General features: G+C 41.6%; 1 protein-coding gene and 1 long non-coding RNA gene across 8 annotated transcripts in view; both read left to right on the forward strand.

Moving 5' to 3' along the window:
- Positions 1-12,252, forward strand: part of LOC134213469 (glucosamine-6-phosphate isomerase) — a 39,580-nt gene continuing 27,328 nt past the window's right edge. For 5 of the 7 annotated variants that reach the window (XR_009979461.1, XR_009979464.1, XR_009979463.1 and 2 more), the window contains exons 1-2: positions 1-118; positions 180-265. The gene's annotated coding sequence lies outside the window, so the exon portion shown is untranslated. The remainder of the gene's footprint in view (positions 119-179; positions 266-12,252) is intronic. The other 2 variants (XM_062692550.1, XR_009979465.1) reach the window with 2 other exon arrangements.
- LOC134217784 (uncharacterized) lies at positions 1,783-3,449 on the forward strand. Its single transcript, XR_009981163.1, has 3 exons — positions 1,783-2,923; positions 2,985-3,111; positions 3,177-3,449. It is a non-coding gene; the product is annotated as an uncharacterized LOC134217784 (long non-coding RNA).

The following is a 12,252-nucleotide window of genomic DNA, read 5'->3' on the forward strand; positions in this document are numbered from 1 at the left end:
GATACAGATTTATAAAAATTATATCTGGCATCCCTGTCGCAGATTCAGATTCGAGTTCAGAAAACCAGACGCAATTCTTGATCCTATTGTTATTATTTATACGATTTGGATATTCCAAGTAAGTATTTGGATTGCTCAGATACGGAGCTTTCTTGTATTTTTATAATATCAATTTCTAGCATTTCTAGTTATTTCGAGGAAGCATTAGCGGGGATACTTTACGTGCAAGGTGAAAAAGGTCAATACCGGCTTTTGTCAATAAAGGGTGAGTACGTAAGAATAATTCCTTACGGAATTATTCCTTGATTCAATAATTTCTTATACCTGGATCTGGATAAGGTCAAACCATGAGTGTAATCGAACAAACGATTATATCTGGGATCAAATTATCTATTCGATAAAAATGAATCTGCAGTATACTGCCGCCACAAGCGAAACTGTTCCATTACTTGATTGTAAGTTTATATGAATTGAATACGTAGGTATTTCAACTTCAACAGGGAGGCTGGCTTCTATGTCTCGTGGCTTTTGAAGCCGTAATATGCGTCTGTAAATTTACACTTTAATGATTGAGTTTAATGTAATTCTCCAGTCTAATCATTTTTTGAAGAAATGAATCAATCGTAGGAATCGGTGAAACAGAGACGTTATTGATCATGTCAAATCTGAACCCCCATTCCACGACAAACAAACCAAATGTTTTATTCATAGCTCTTCGATAAAGCTCATTACTTTGTTTAGTTGAAAATCATTTGTCCCTTTCTTTGTCAATCCTTACTAGAACCTCCTTTAGGTTATGGGCTCGTCAATGAAATAAGGATCTGGTATCCCACAGCTGACTGGATCAATTTATGAAAATTGGAAGTTCCGAGTCAAGCTATCTGGATGCCGCATCCAGCTCCGCCGCGGAGCTCTTCTCAGTGTTGAAGGAATAAATTCCGGCTGTAACTGTTGAAGCTAGGCCAAAATGGGATAAGCTGGACAGAAAGGCAAAGTCGCTGTTAGTGGGTTCATTTCCGACGAAGTAGTCCGTGAGAAAGAATCAGCTTGGAGCATGTGGAAGGTCCTGGAAGATACATTCGCGAAACGTTCTGTGACCAGTCAAACTCTTTTGAGAAAGCAGCTTGCAAGATTGCGAATGAAGGAAGGATCATCTATGCGCAGTCATTTCGTGATGTTTGATGACATAGTCCGGCAGCTGAAGTTTGCAGGTGCCAAGCTGTAAGAAAATGACTTAGTTTCACAGCTATTTCCAACACTACCAGATAGCTATGATCCTTTGGTAACAGTGCTTGAGAACTTGTACGAAAACATGTTGACCCTGGAAACATTGAAGCAGCGACTGCTAGCTGAGGAGTCGAAGGTTGACGACATAGACAAACCGAAATGATGAGATGAAGGAAAAGGAAGCGTTGGCGATTGAGCTGACTCCATAACTGTTCTATGGAAATCTGCTGGTCGTGGCATACCGAAAGCGAATAGAAGAGTTCATTAAAGCGACGAGTCGGGCTATGTGATGTTTTGACGCTAGGCAACGCAGTAGGTCTAAGTTACGTGTTTGTTTGATGTATACCAGCGGAAAATATAAATGTCACGCGTTGACTGTTCAGAATTGTACGATTTTGAAAACGCTTCCAGTATGTCGCAGAACGCTCTCCTCATCACTTGTAAAATCTGAAGCTGTCTCTTCTATTCTCCTTCATTATGGCATCGGCCGAAGAGGGTTGATCGTCTATGGATTTCACAAGCGATGATAAAGCTAGGATAGGATGTGCCAATAAGTCATTAAAAATCGTACCGATTTTCTGTCATTATCGTACCGGTTGCTGATTGGGTGAAAATGACAATCGATTACTTCGATCGGCGGTGGCACATTTTCAGAAGGGTAGTTTATTGTTAACTTGGCCGTGTTGCTGGGGCATAAAATTGATGTTCATAAAAAATATGCAAAAGTTTTTTTTATTGATTTTTTGTGTAAAATAAATTTATGCTGGACTGCAAATGATATCTACATGATTCTCAAAGTTATGCTAATTTAAGGCACTTGATGTAAACCATCATTGAACACATTTTAACTATTTTCACTCTGAAACTCATCTAATTCCACGTAAAAACTTATTTATGTTAGTACGTAACATCTTTTAGGATGAATTATGGACGAAATGAACGAGAAAACATCAAATTTGATAACAAATTATTTGGCGGATTTTGCATAAAAATGATTTGGAAGCACTGGCCACCACCTCGTCGAAGCAATCGACTGAGGAAACAACAAGGCAGTCAAAATTGAGTTGTCACATCCTATCCTAGTGATAAAGTAGCAGCTTTTGTTGGAGGAAAGAACAAGAATAAATAGTCAACACGCGAGTTTACTGTTAGATTATTATTATTTATTCAGACTAAGGCCGAAGTGGCCTGTGCGGTATATTAGAGTCTTCTCCATTCGGCCCGGTCCATGGCACTGTCCGACATTTTGGCTACATTCATTTTCGATAGTCACCAGTGAGCCCAAGTACACTAATTCTTCTACCACCTCGATTTCGTCACCACCGATGCAAACTCGAGGTGGGTGGCTCACATTGTCTTCTCTTGAACCTCTTCCTATCATGCACTGAGAAACCAAACTATCCAAAATCAAGTTTAAAAGTACTCAAAATCAAGAATTTCGCGAACACTTCCCTTTTGGATATTTTTATGTTTACATTGATGGGTAATTATAACCTCGTTTGAAGGTTATTTCTAACAACTCCCTTCTGAGTAGTTTCGAATCTATGAAAATACCCAAGCCAGAGTGTTGACCTTTTACTTCATTTTGGCTGAAAAAATACTTGAGTTTTAAAAGCATTTTTGAGTGATTCCGGAATTAGTTTATTTTTAAAGAAAAAAGGTGGGAAAACCTCGGAAAATCTAACCGATTTTACGGGTAAGTAGTTAATATCGACGAACTAACATTCAATTTCTATGAGTAGTTATTACATTTTCAGTAAACCTTCATCACAACGAATTTGGGTGAGAACATCCGAGAAGGAACTTTCCGTGAAATCTACCGACAACGATTCTCGCTAAAGCTGAATTATTCCGGATCATCGGATTTTTGGTAATTAATACAAGGTAAGCATTAATACCGATTCCGATTTGTTCCAAAGCACATTATTAAATACTGAAATATATTTTAGATCCAGCCATCTTCCAGTTCGGACCCTGTGGGGTTGTCGTCCATACATGATCAAAAGAATGTCGTCCCAACCATGCCACCAGCAACGGACATCATCTATTCAACAGCAACAGCAGCGAGCGGGACTGCAATATGATACGTCGGTGTCGGTTGTGCGTAAAGTTTTATTAATATAATAGAATGCCACCGCAAGCAATTGTCCCATATTGATATGAATTTTATATCAATATGGGACAATTATTATACTTGCAACGGCAGTAAAGTAGGATTAAAAATGTATGAATCAAAGGAAATAAAATTATAATTTATTCGTACTAGTCATTCATAAGCACTTAATGAAGACAAAGAACTAATTTTTAAGAATTTTCGTGAAAAATCGTTACTCAATCCTGCGTATTTTTCATCCAAGCCAAAGTCTTCCTAATACAGTAATTTTCACTCAAAAGTAGGTCTCCTAAAACTACTTAGAATTAAGTACTTCACGAAGAACTCAATTTTGAGTGGTTGCACTTAGCTGTCAAGTTGAGTGAAAAAGACTTAATTTTGGATAGTTTGGTTTCTCAGTGTGTACTTCGTCTTCGACGTGTTGATGACTAGTTCTATCCGCTTAGCTTCCCTTTTCAGTCTGACGTAGGCTTCCTCCATCTTCTCAAAGTTACGTGCCATAATATCTATGTCGTCGACGAAGCTAAATAGTTGGACGTACTTATCGAAAATTGTACCACTCGTGTTAATCCCTGCTCTTCGTATTACCCCTTCCAAAGCGATATTGAATAGCAAACACGAAAGACCATCACCGATTGTATCATATTGCCGTATCCCTTTGCGCGTTTCGAACGGACCCGAGAATGCCCCCGACGAAACTCGAACTACGCACATTACCCGATCCATCGTCGCTTTGATCAACCGTGTCAGTTCATCCGGAAATCCGTATTCGTGAATTAGCTGCCATAGCTGGTCCTGATCGATTGTATCTTATGCGGCTTTGAAGTAGATGGTCGGGGTTCAGCCAAATCGCACCAAGCGCCAACGAAAAATTACCCATTTTTCTGCTCAAACTTTCGTTTAGCATTAGCATTGAGCAATTCGCACAAATTCGTAGGTGGTACGGTACAAGCCAAGACTATTGTATGAGAGTAGCATCACTTTCATCCGTTACCACAGATATTGATTTGGGACTAATCACTATCTCTTAGATGGAAGCAATGCACTCTCCAACAGTCGAGATCTGTCCTGGCCACGTCCTTGCGAATGCTGAGGAAGGGGAAGGATGGTTAGTTGGACACCTACTTAAGAAAGATGCAGAGAACTCTACGACCTCTCATAGGGGGTCGTACACTTATTACGTAAGCATTTTTTCTGGGTTTTTCGACGCCCCCTCCCCCCATGTAAGATTTTTTTCATGCAAATGATTTTTTATTTATATGGAGCGTAAGATATTGACCGACCCCACCTCCCCCCATAAGTGCTTACGTACACACTTAATTTATATTACCGGTCTCGGTTACCAAATTACCGATTTCTCAACAGCTGAGCTCTCGGTAGTCAGCTCGGTCGTCAACATCGACAACCGAGTCCTCGGTACTGCATTCTATCTGATGAAATGTCAAATTTTACCGAAATCTTCTGTTAAATCAACTGAGCACTCGGTAAAATAAAACCGAACATTCCGGTAATTTGCACGTAGAAAAAAATCAGTTTTGCTGATTTTTCAGTACTTTTTTAACATTTATTCGGTACTTTTTCGCGGTGCATCTGTAAAAAAATTACCGAGTGATTTGTAATTTGTTTTTATTTATATTTCAGTCGTAATTTAATTAAAAAACTGGATGAACTAAACATTTTTATTAATTAATTTTTTATATAAGCATATTTGTTCGTGCGCATGTTTTTTTTTCAAAAATTGGGAGAACTTAACTCCCAGAGTCTTGTAAACGTTTCTTGAGCATGAAATCCGATTGTGTTGGGCCATATTTTGCGGTGTGACTCAGCGTTTCCATCGGAAATGAAACAAGTGTAGATGCCACGTTCTATACGCGAAAGGCTGAAAATTCTTTGTAGCGGTGGAGCGTAGCACCCTTCATCACTTTGAAATCGAAACCTCTTCGGAGAGGAAACTTCTGGAAATATAATTGAAACCATGTATTTAAAACATAGTTAAAGTCTAATTACATTACTTACCATAAATAACGTTGATAATTCTGGGTTCGAGAAACCCATTTCACTCCACTTGATTTGGATTAAAAAAATTCTGCTGCCCAGCCATTCGTTTTGAACTCGCAAACTTTAAAAAAAATGGCGCTTTCTCAACCATCACGTATAAGACGACTGCTTACTGAGAACTCGGTTTAAAATTTAACGATGACGGTAAGCTTGGTAAAAATAAAGAACAATGTATGAAAACCGAGGTGCTCGGTAGGTAATATACTTTGACGTTTCATTTTACAGAGAGATCGGTGAACCATATTACAGATGTCAGTAAATTTTCAACTAATAACCGAGCTTCCGGCATAAATATTTTTTAACAGGACAAAACCAGTAAAATAAAATACCGAGCTGAAATTATTGATTTAAGTGTGTAATATGTGTACGGTCCCTAGGTGCCACGGGAGGTTTTGGTATTATGTGGAAGGTTATAACAGTACACGGTTAGAAAAAAGTACCTAATTTTAGGTACTTTTTTCCCTTGCATCTCCCTCCCTCTTTACTTTGTTGTCATAAAATGAAGAGCAAAACCACTCAACAAGGGCATTTAAGTGTTGGAACCCAACGTTGAGTTATCTCATGTTTACAAAAGTTGAGTGAAATTTACCTAACTTTTGGCTAGTTTCTATTTAAAATTAAGTATATTTTACTTAATAATAATTGAATTTTACCTAATTTCAAGAAAAAATTACTTAATTTTGGATTCCCACACTGAACCCCCGATTTGAGTGAAAAGTACCTAATATTAGGTACATTTTACTAACCGTGTAGGAATCGTTTTGGTAGAACGTGAAACACAGGATAGGGACGAGCCTGGAATCGAACCCACGACCTCCTGATTATAAGGCAGAGGCGGTAGCCACTAGACCACCGAGCTCGTCTTTTCTGCTCAAACTTTGGTTTAGCAGATTTAATTAGTCGCAAATCGCATCGGATATCCCTCAACCCCATAACCTGCCATAATCTGAAAAGTGACGTATGCGCCAAATTGCAACATACCAGGTTTCCATTTTCCAGCACGATGAGTACTACCCGTTAACATCATTTTCGGAAAATGGTTAAAACGTCACTTTTTCAGATTACGGCAGTAACTGAGGATATCCTACTGCAAATGTACGCTTAATTTTGTATGAAACTATTTCCGTTGTCTTTGAACGAACAAAATATCACAAGCCAGTCGAAAAGCCGCTTGGTGCGGTTTGGCTGAACCCCGACCAAATGATGTGTGGGCACGTTGTATTCGCAGCATTTCTGCAGTACTTGGTGAATGGCGAACACCTGGTCCGTGGTGGAGCGTTCGTCCATAAAACCCGCCTGGTACTGCCTTGCCGAACTCTATTGCAATTGGTGCTAGTCGACGGCATAAAATGTGGGAGAGTACCTTGTAGGCGGCGTTCAACAATGAGATTGCGCGGTAGTTGCTACAATCCAGCTTATCGCCCTTTTTGTAGATGTAGAACACCTTTCATCCACTCCTGCGGCAAAACTTCCTCCTCCCAAATCTTGGTAATGACCCAGTGCAGCGCTCTAGCCAATGCCTCACCACCGTGTTTAAATAGCTCTCCTGGTAGTTGGTTAACCCCAGGGGCTTTGTTGTTCTTCAGCCGGCCAATCTCCTCCTGGATTTCCTGAAGATCCGGAGCCGGTAAAATTATGTCCTGCGCGCGTTCTCCCAAGTCCATCACCATGCCGCCATCTTCGTCTGCCACATCGCCATTCAGGTGCTCTTCATAGTGCTGCCGCCACCTTTGGACCACCTCACGTTCGTTTGTAAGAAGGTTCTCGTTTATGTCCTCACACATATCAGGCTGTGGCACGTGGCCCATACGTGGACGGTTCAACTTCTCATAAAACTTTCGTGTGTTATTAGCGCGGTACAGTTGCTCCGTCTCTTCGCGGTATCGAACTTCCTGCTGGCGCTTTTCCTCCGGAAAATCGAGTTTTGTCTGTTCCACGCCCGTTTATATCGTGCCTCATTCGCCCTCGTGCGCTGTTGCAGCAATCTCGCCCATGCTGCATTCTTCTCTTCCACTAACTAACCACATTCGCCGTAACACCAGTCGTTTCTCTGATCCGGGGGCACCGTGCCAAGTGCAGCGGTTGTGGTGCTACCAATGGCGGATCGAATATCTCTCCAGCCATCTTCAAGAGACGCTGCGCCTAGCTGCTCTTTCGTTGGGAGTGCCAGCTGCTGCGCGTATCCTTGGGTTAGTCTACCGTCTTGTAGCCGCCCAATGTTAAGCCGCAGCGTCTGACTTTGATGCGTGTTGTACACTGTCGAGAGTTTTGAGCGCAGGCATACTGCAACGAGGTAGTGGTCGGATTCAATATTTGCACTGCGGTAAGTGCGGACGTTCGTGATGTCGGAGAAGAATTTACCGTCGATTAGAAAGTTTGTCGATTTGGTTTTCCGTTTCTTGGTTAGGTGATCTCCATGCGGGCTTGTGGATATTTTTGCGGGGAAAGAAGGTGCTTCGGACTACCATTCCGCGGGAGGCTGCGAAGTTCATGCATCGTTGGCCGTTATCATTCGATACGGTGTGCAGAAAGACTATCCGGTCCGATGACCGGTCTATACATTTCCTCCCTTCCTACCTGTGCGTTCATGTCGCCGATGATGATTTTGACGTCCCGCAGTGGGCATCCATCGTATGTCTGCTCCAGCTGTGCGTAGAACGCTTCTTTCTCGTCGTCGGGTCTCCCTTCGTGTGTGCAGTGCACGTTGATGATGCTATAGTTGAAGAAACGGCCTTTTATCCTCAGCTTGCACATCCTTGCGTTGATTGGCTGCTAGCCAATCACACGTTGGCGCATCTTACACAGCACTATGAAGCCGATTCCCAGTTCATTGGTGGTGCCACTGCTTTGGTAAAAGGTAGCCGCTCGATGCCCGCTTTTCCACACTGTCTGTTCTGTCCTGCAAATCTCCTGCAGCGTCACGACGTCGAAGTTGCGGGATGTAATTCATCGTAGATCAACCTGTCGCAACCTACGAAACCTAGCGACTTGCAGTTCCATGTTCCAAGCTTCCAATCGTGATCCTTTATTCGTCGCCTAGGTCTTTGCCGATTATATCGAGTCGTATTATCTCTTATATTGCTCGTAATTATTGGTTTTCCAGGCGGCTTATTGGGCCTGCGCAAACCTCCTGTCTCGTCGAAGGGCCGTCGTGTCAGGTCTGTTTTGTGTCCCACCTGACACCAGGACTTGGGCTTGTGCGCTTTGAGCGGCACACGGTCGCTTTGATGGGGCCTACTTGCGGATACATGCAGCTTTTTATAGGAATTTAACAGGGCCCACTGTCAAACCCCACCACATCCTAGGCAAGCCCCACAACTCGCAGATGGCCTGAGGAGGGATCGTCAAGCCCTTGGACATAGTCCCTGCTGCCCGCTGGTAGATGCCATCGGTGTAAGAAGTCAGGCCATATGAAGAAGGACTGCTCATGGAACAAATCGGATGCAAAGGCTCATTCTGTTGTTGGAAATCGAAAGGCAGTTGCTTTCATGGGAAGATCCGAAGCGAAGGCATCAAGGGGTGGAAGCATCTTCTTTTGTGTGTGTGTTTGTTTGTTTATTAGAGAGACTTCGGATGTAGTGACCACCTCGGTAATAAAGAAAATTATCTGTAGTCATAACAAAATCTGAAAAATCCGTTTGTGGTCGAAGTCGTTAAGGAAGGTATATCTTTGATCGGCAAAACAATCGGAGAGCTTATAGAAGTGTCAAACAAGAATGTGGAATTCCGTATGAAGGACGTAACATTTGAGTTGAGGGAAATTTGCTTTCTGTCAAAAAACTTTCTCAAACTGGAATTTATATCCTGTTCACTGGCAGAGGAGGAATCGAGCGAGTGGTATTCAAGCTTCAATGATGAAGTCTTAGGTGTGGCTTACTTAAAAGGTAATTTGTATGAATTAGAGCTGGAAGTAGACTATGTTGGTCAAGCTAACATCAGCACGATGGATGCAAGCTGGTTGCGGCATCGTCGCTTGGTACCAGGGACGGGGATGGTTGACATTTCTTTTTACCATACATTATTCCATGCATGGGGGGGGGGATGATGTGATCTATGTAATTCTCTACGTTGATGATCTGTTAATCATTACAGAGAAAATCAATGTCATAAGACGAGTTTAATACAATTCCATTTAATTCCACCACCTCGTATTACTTTTACATATACGTATTTCGACCTCAACTGTAAGCTCGTCTTCAGTGTCTCGTACTTGACTTGAATAAACAAAATCGGTTCACGGGCAACCGGGATCTTGAGCTACAAAGTTGACCATTTTGTATAAAAAACGGCAAGTAGGCACTTTATTATGCCTACCAGTGTATTTATGATTAGCCTGCGCCAGCGCAGAGGTATCAAAATCGAACCGAAATTAAGCTTGATATTTCGGCTTATTCTACGAGTCGAGTGACGTGAGGTGAGTCGTTTTTAGCAATTCTCACGAGAGGTGACCATGTGATTCAAATGGGGCTATATGACTCTTCTCACGTCATTCGAGCAATCTCACGTCACCTCACTCGTAGAATAAGCCCAATTGACTCGTTTTGTGGCCGCCAATTTTACCGTTTATAATTAAAAACAAAAGTCTGATAATGAAACATATTTGTTAATCAAAAAATAATTAGGAAATTTTGAATGTTTGGTTTGTTTTTCGCGTAAACAATCGACAAAAACAAAAATTTGGAAGTCCAAAACAACGTTTTTCTCAGGTGATGGAAAAGAAATACCCCAAGTGATTATCTACAGGATCTGTGTCATTTATTAAGGTATGTCAAAAATATACAAACATAATTCTAAATACTGATTTCAAGTTTACAAGTTTGCAGATTTACATTTCAGATTGACAGCTGATACTCCTTCTAATGGATTTTAGGCGGATTCTGCTAAAATTATTCGTATCATCCTTAATACGCTATGCTCCTTATAAAAATAAAACTATTGAAAAACTATGTTTATGAGATACTAATGGGAATTGAAAATAAATGTTTTTTTTAATAAAATACTAAATAAAACTATTGAATTTCAAACAGAAAAGCGATTTAAAATAATCACGAGTTTTGAAACAAACAGAGGTCTCTTGTTGAAGCAACAATACTTTTTCAACCATAATGAACTTTCATAAAAACACTTTGAAGTTTAAGCTTTTTAAGCTTCTAAAAAAATAACAATATCGTATTGTTAAAACAACAATATGATGGCGTGGCAACCCTGCCGTTTGTGGAGACTTACCATCACGAACTGTTCTACTTTTATTTTATATTTGCTTTGAATAAACGTTAGTTGAATTTTCTATCTTGACCTAATCGGTTGTGTTTTATTTCTCTCCGGTAGACTCTCCAATAGGTTATGGGCCGGTGTCAGCCATTTTGACTTTGACCACGTTGATTTTTTCTTTCGAATCGAAGTTTTATCGCGTGCATTCACATAAATTACCGAATTTAAGTGGAAATGGAGAGAACCGGTATTGCAAAATTGAACAATGAGAATTACGACTCATGGAAACTTGAAGTGGAGTTTCTGCTCGTCAGGGAAGGACTGTGGAAGTACGTTTCACCGGGAGTGAGGCCGCAACTTGCCGCTAACGGTGCGAATGCTGATCAGTTGGCCGCTTGGGATGAGGCAGATCAAAAAGCGCGTGCTACTATCGGGTTGCTGATAACCCGGAGTCAACATGGACATATTCGGAACACTACGTCCGCTAAGGCTGTGTGGGACAACTTGAAGAAGCAGCACGAGAAAAAGACGTTGACTTCAAAAGTTCAACTTTTGAAACGAATTTGTGACCTTCAATATTGTGAGGAAGACGACATTGTTGAGCACTTGCAAGAGTTCGAGGATCTGTTTGAGAAGCTTGCAAATGCGGGAACCAAGTTGGACGACGATCTACAAGTGATCCTTGTGTTTCGCAGTCTACCAAGCTCGTTTGACGCGTTAACGACCACGCTAGAGAACCGCTCGGAGGACGACTTGAGTTTGGAACTGGTAAAAGGAAAAATCGTTAACGAGGTGATCAAGCGAAAGGAGAAAACACCGATCGAAGCTGCTGTCATGAAGTCGGAAGAAAAGAAGAAGAATATTGTGTGTCACCATTGTAAAAAGGTGGGACATAAGAAGCGGTTTTGTAGACTTTTGGCGAATGAGAAAAAAGAAGAAAGTGAGCGACACCGAAGTGTGCCCGATCGTAAAATAGCGAAGGCAAAGGTGGTGAAATCGGAAGAAGACAGTTTCGCGTTCGGCGTATGTGACGGATCGGTAAGCGGATGGATAATTGATTCCGGTGCTAGTTCGCATATGTGCGCGAATCGAGGTCATTTCGAATCAATGAACAAACCGGGCGCGGACACTCCTAGGTCAGTGATGGTTGCTGATGGAAAAAGTGCCGAAGTGAAAGGTGTCGGTATTTGCAAACTGCGTTGCCATGGAAAAGGCACAGATGTGAAGGAAATAGTGTTGAGTGATGTTTTGTACGTTCCTAACCTCGACATGAACCTCGTGTCAGTCAGCAAGTTGGTGCAGAAAGGTGCAACTGTAGCTTTTACCGAAATTGGGTGCACAATCGCTGTCGGAAACCGAATCGCTGCTGTTGCGTCCCGGAGTAAAGGTCTCTATCACCTGCGAATGGTAGAGCACACAAGTGCAACTTTAGAGCAGAATTGTGTCAAATATTGTGTTCACGAATGGCACCGCAGATTAGGACACAGAGACATCAATGCTATTCGGATCCTGGATAGCAACCGCCTAGCAACCGGCATTACAGTAGGTCGCTGTTCACATAACAATACTTGTAAACCGTGTCTGCAAGGAAAAATGACTCGCCTTCCGTTTCCTAAAAAGGCTAAAATTAAGTCAAAAAGTAT

This window comes from Armigeres subalbatus, chromosome 2, assembly GCF_024139115.2.
Source record: "Armigeres subalbatus isolate Guangzhou_Male chromosome 2, GZ_Asu_2, whole genome shotgun sequence".
Lineage (NCBI taxonomy): Eukaryota > Metazoa > Arthropoda > Insecta > Diptera > Culicidae > Armigeres > Armigeres subalbatus.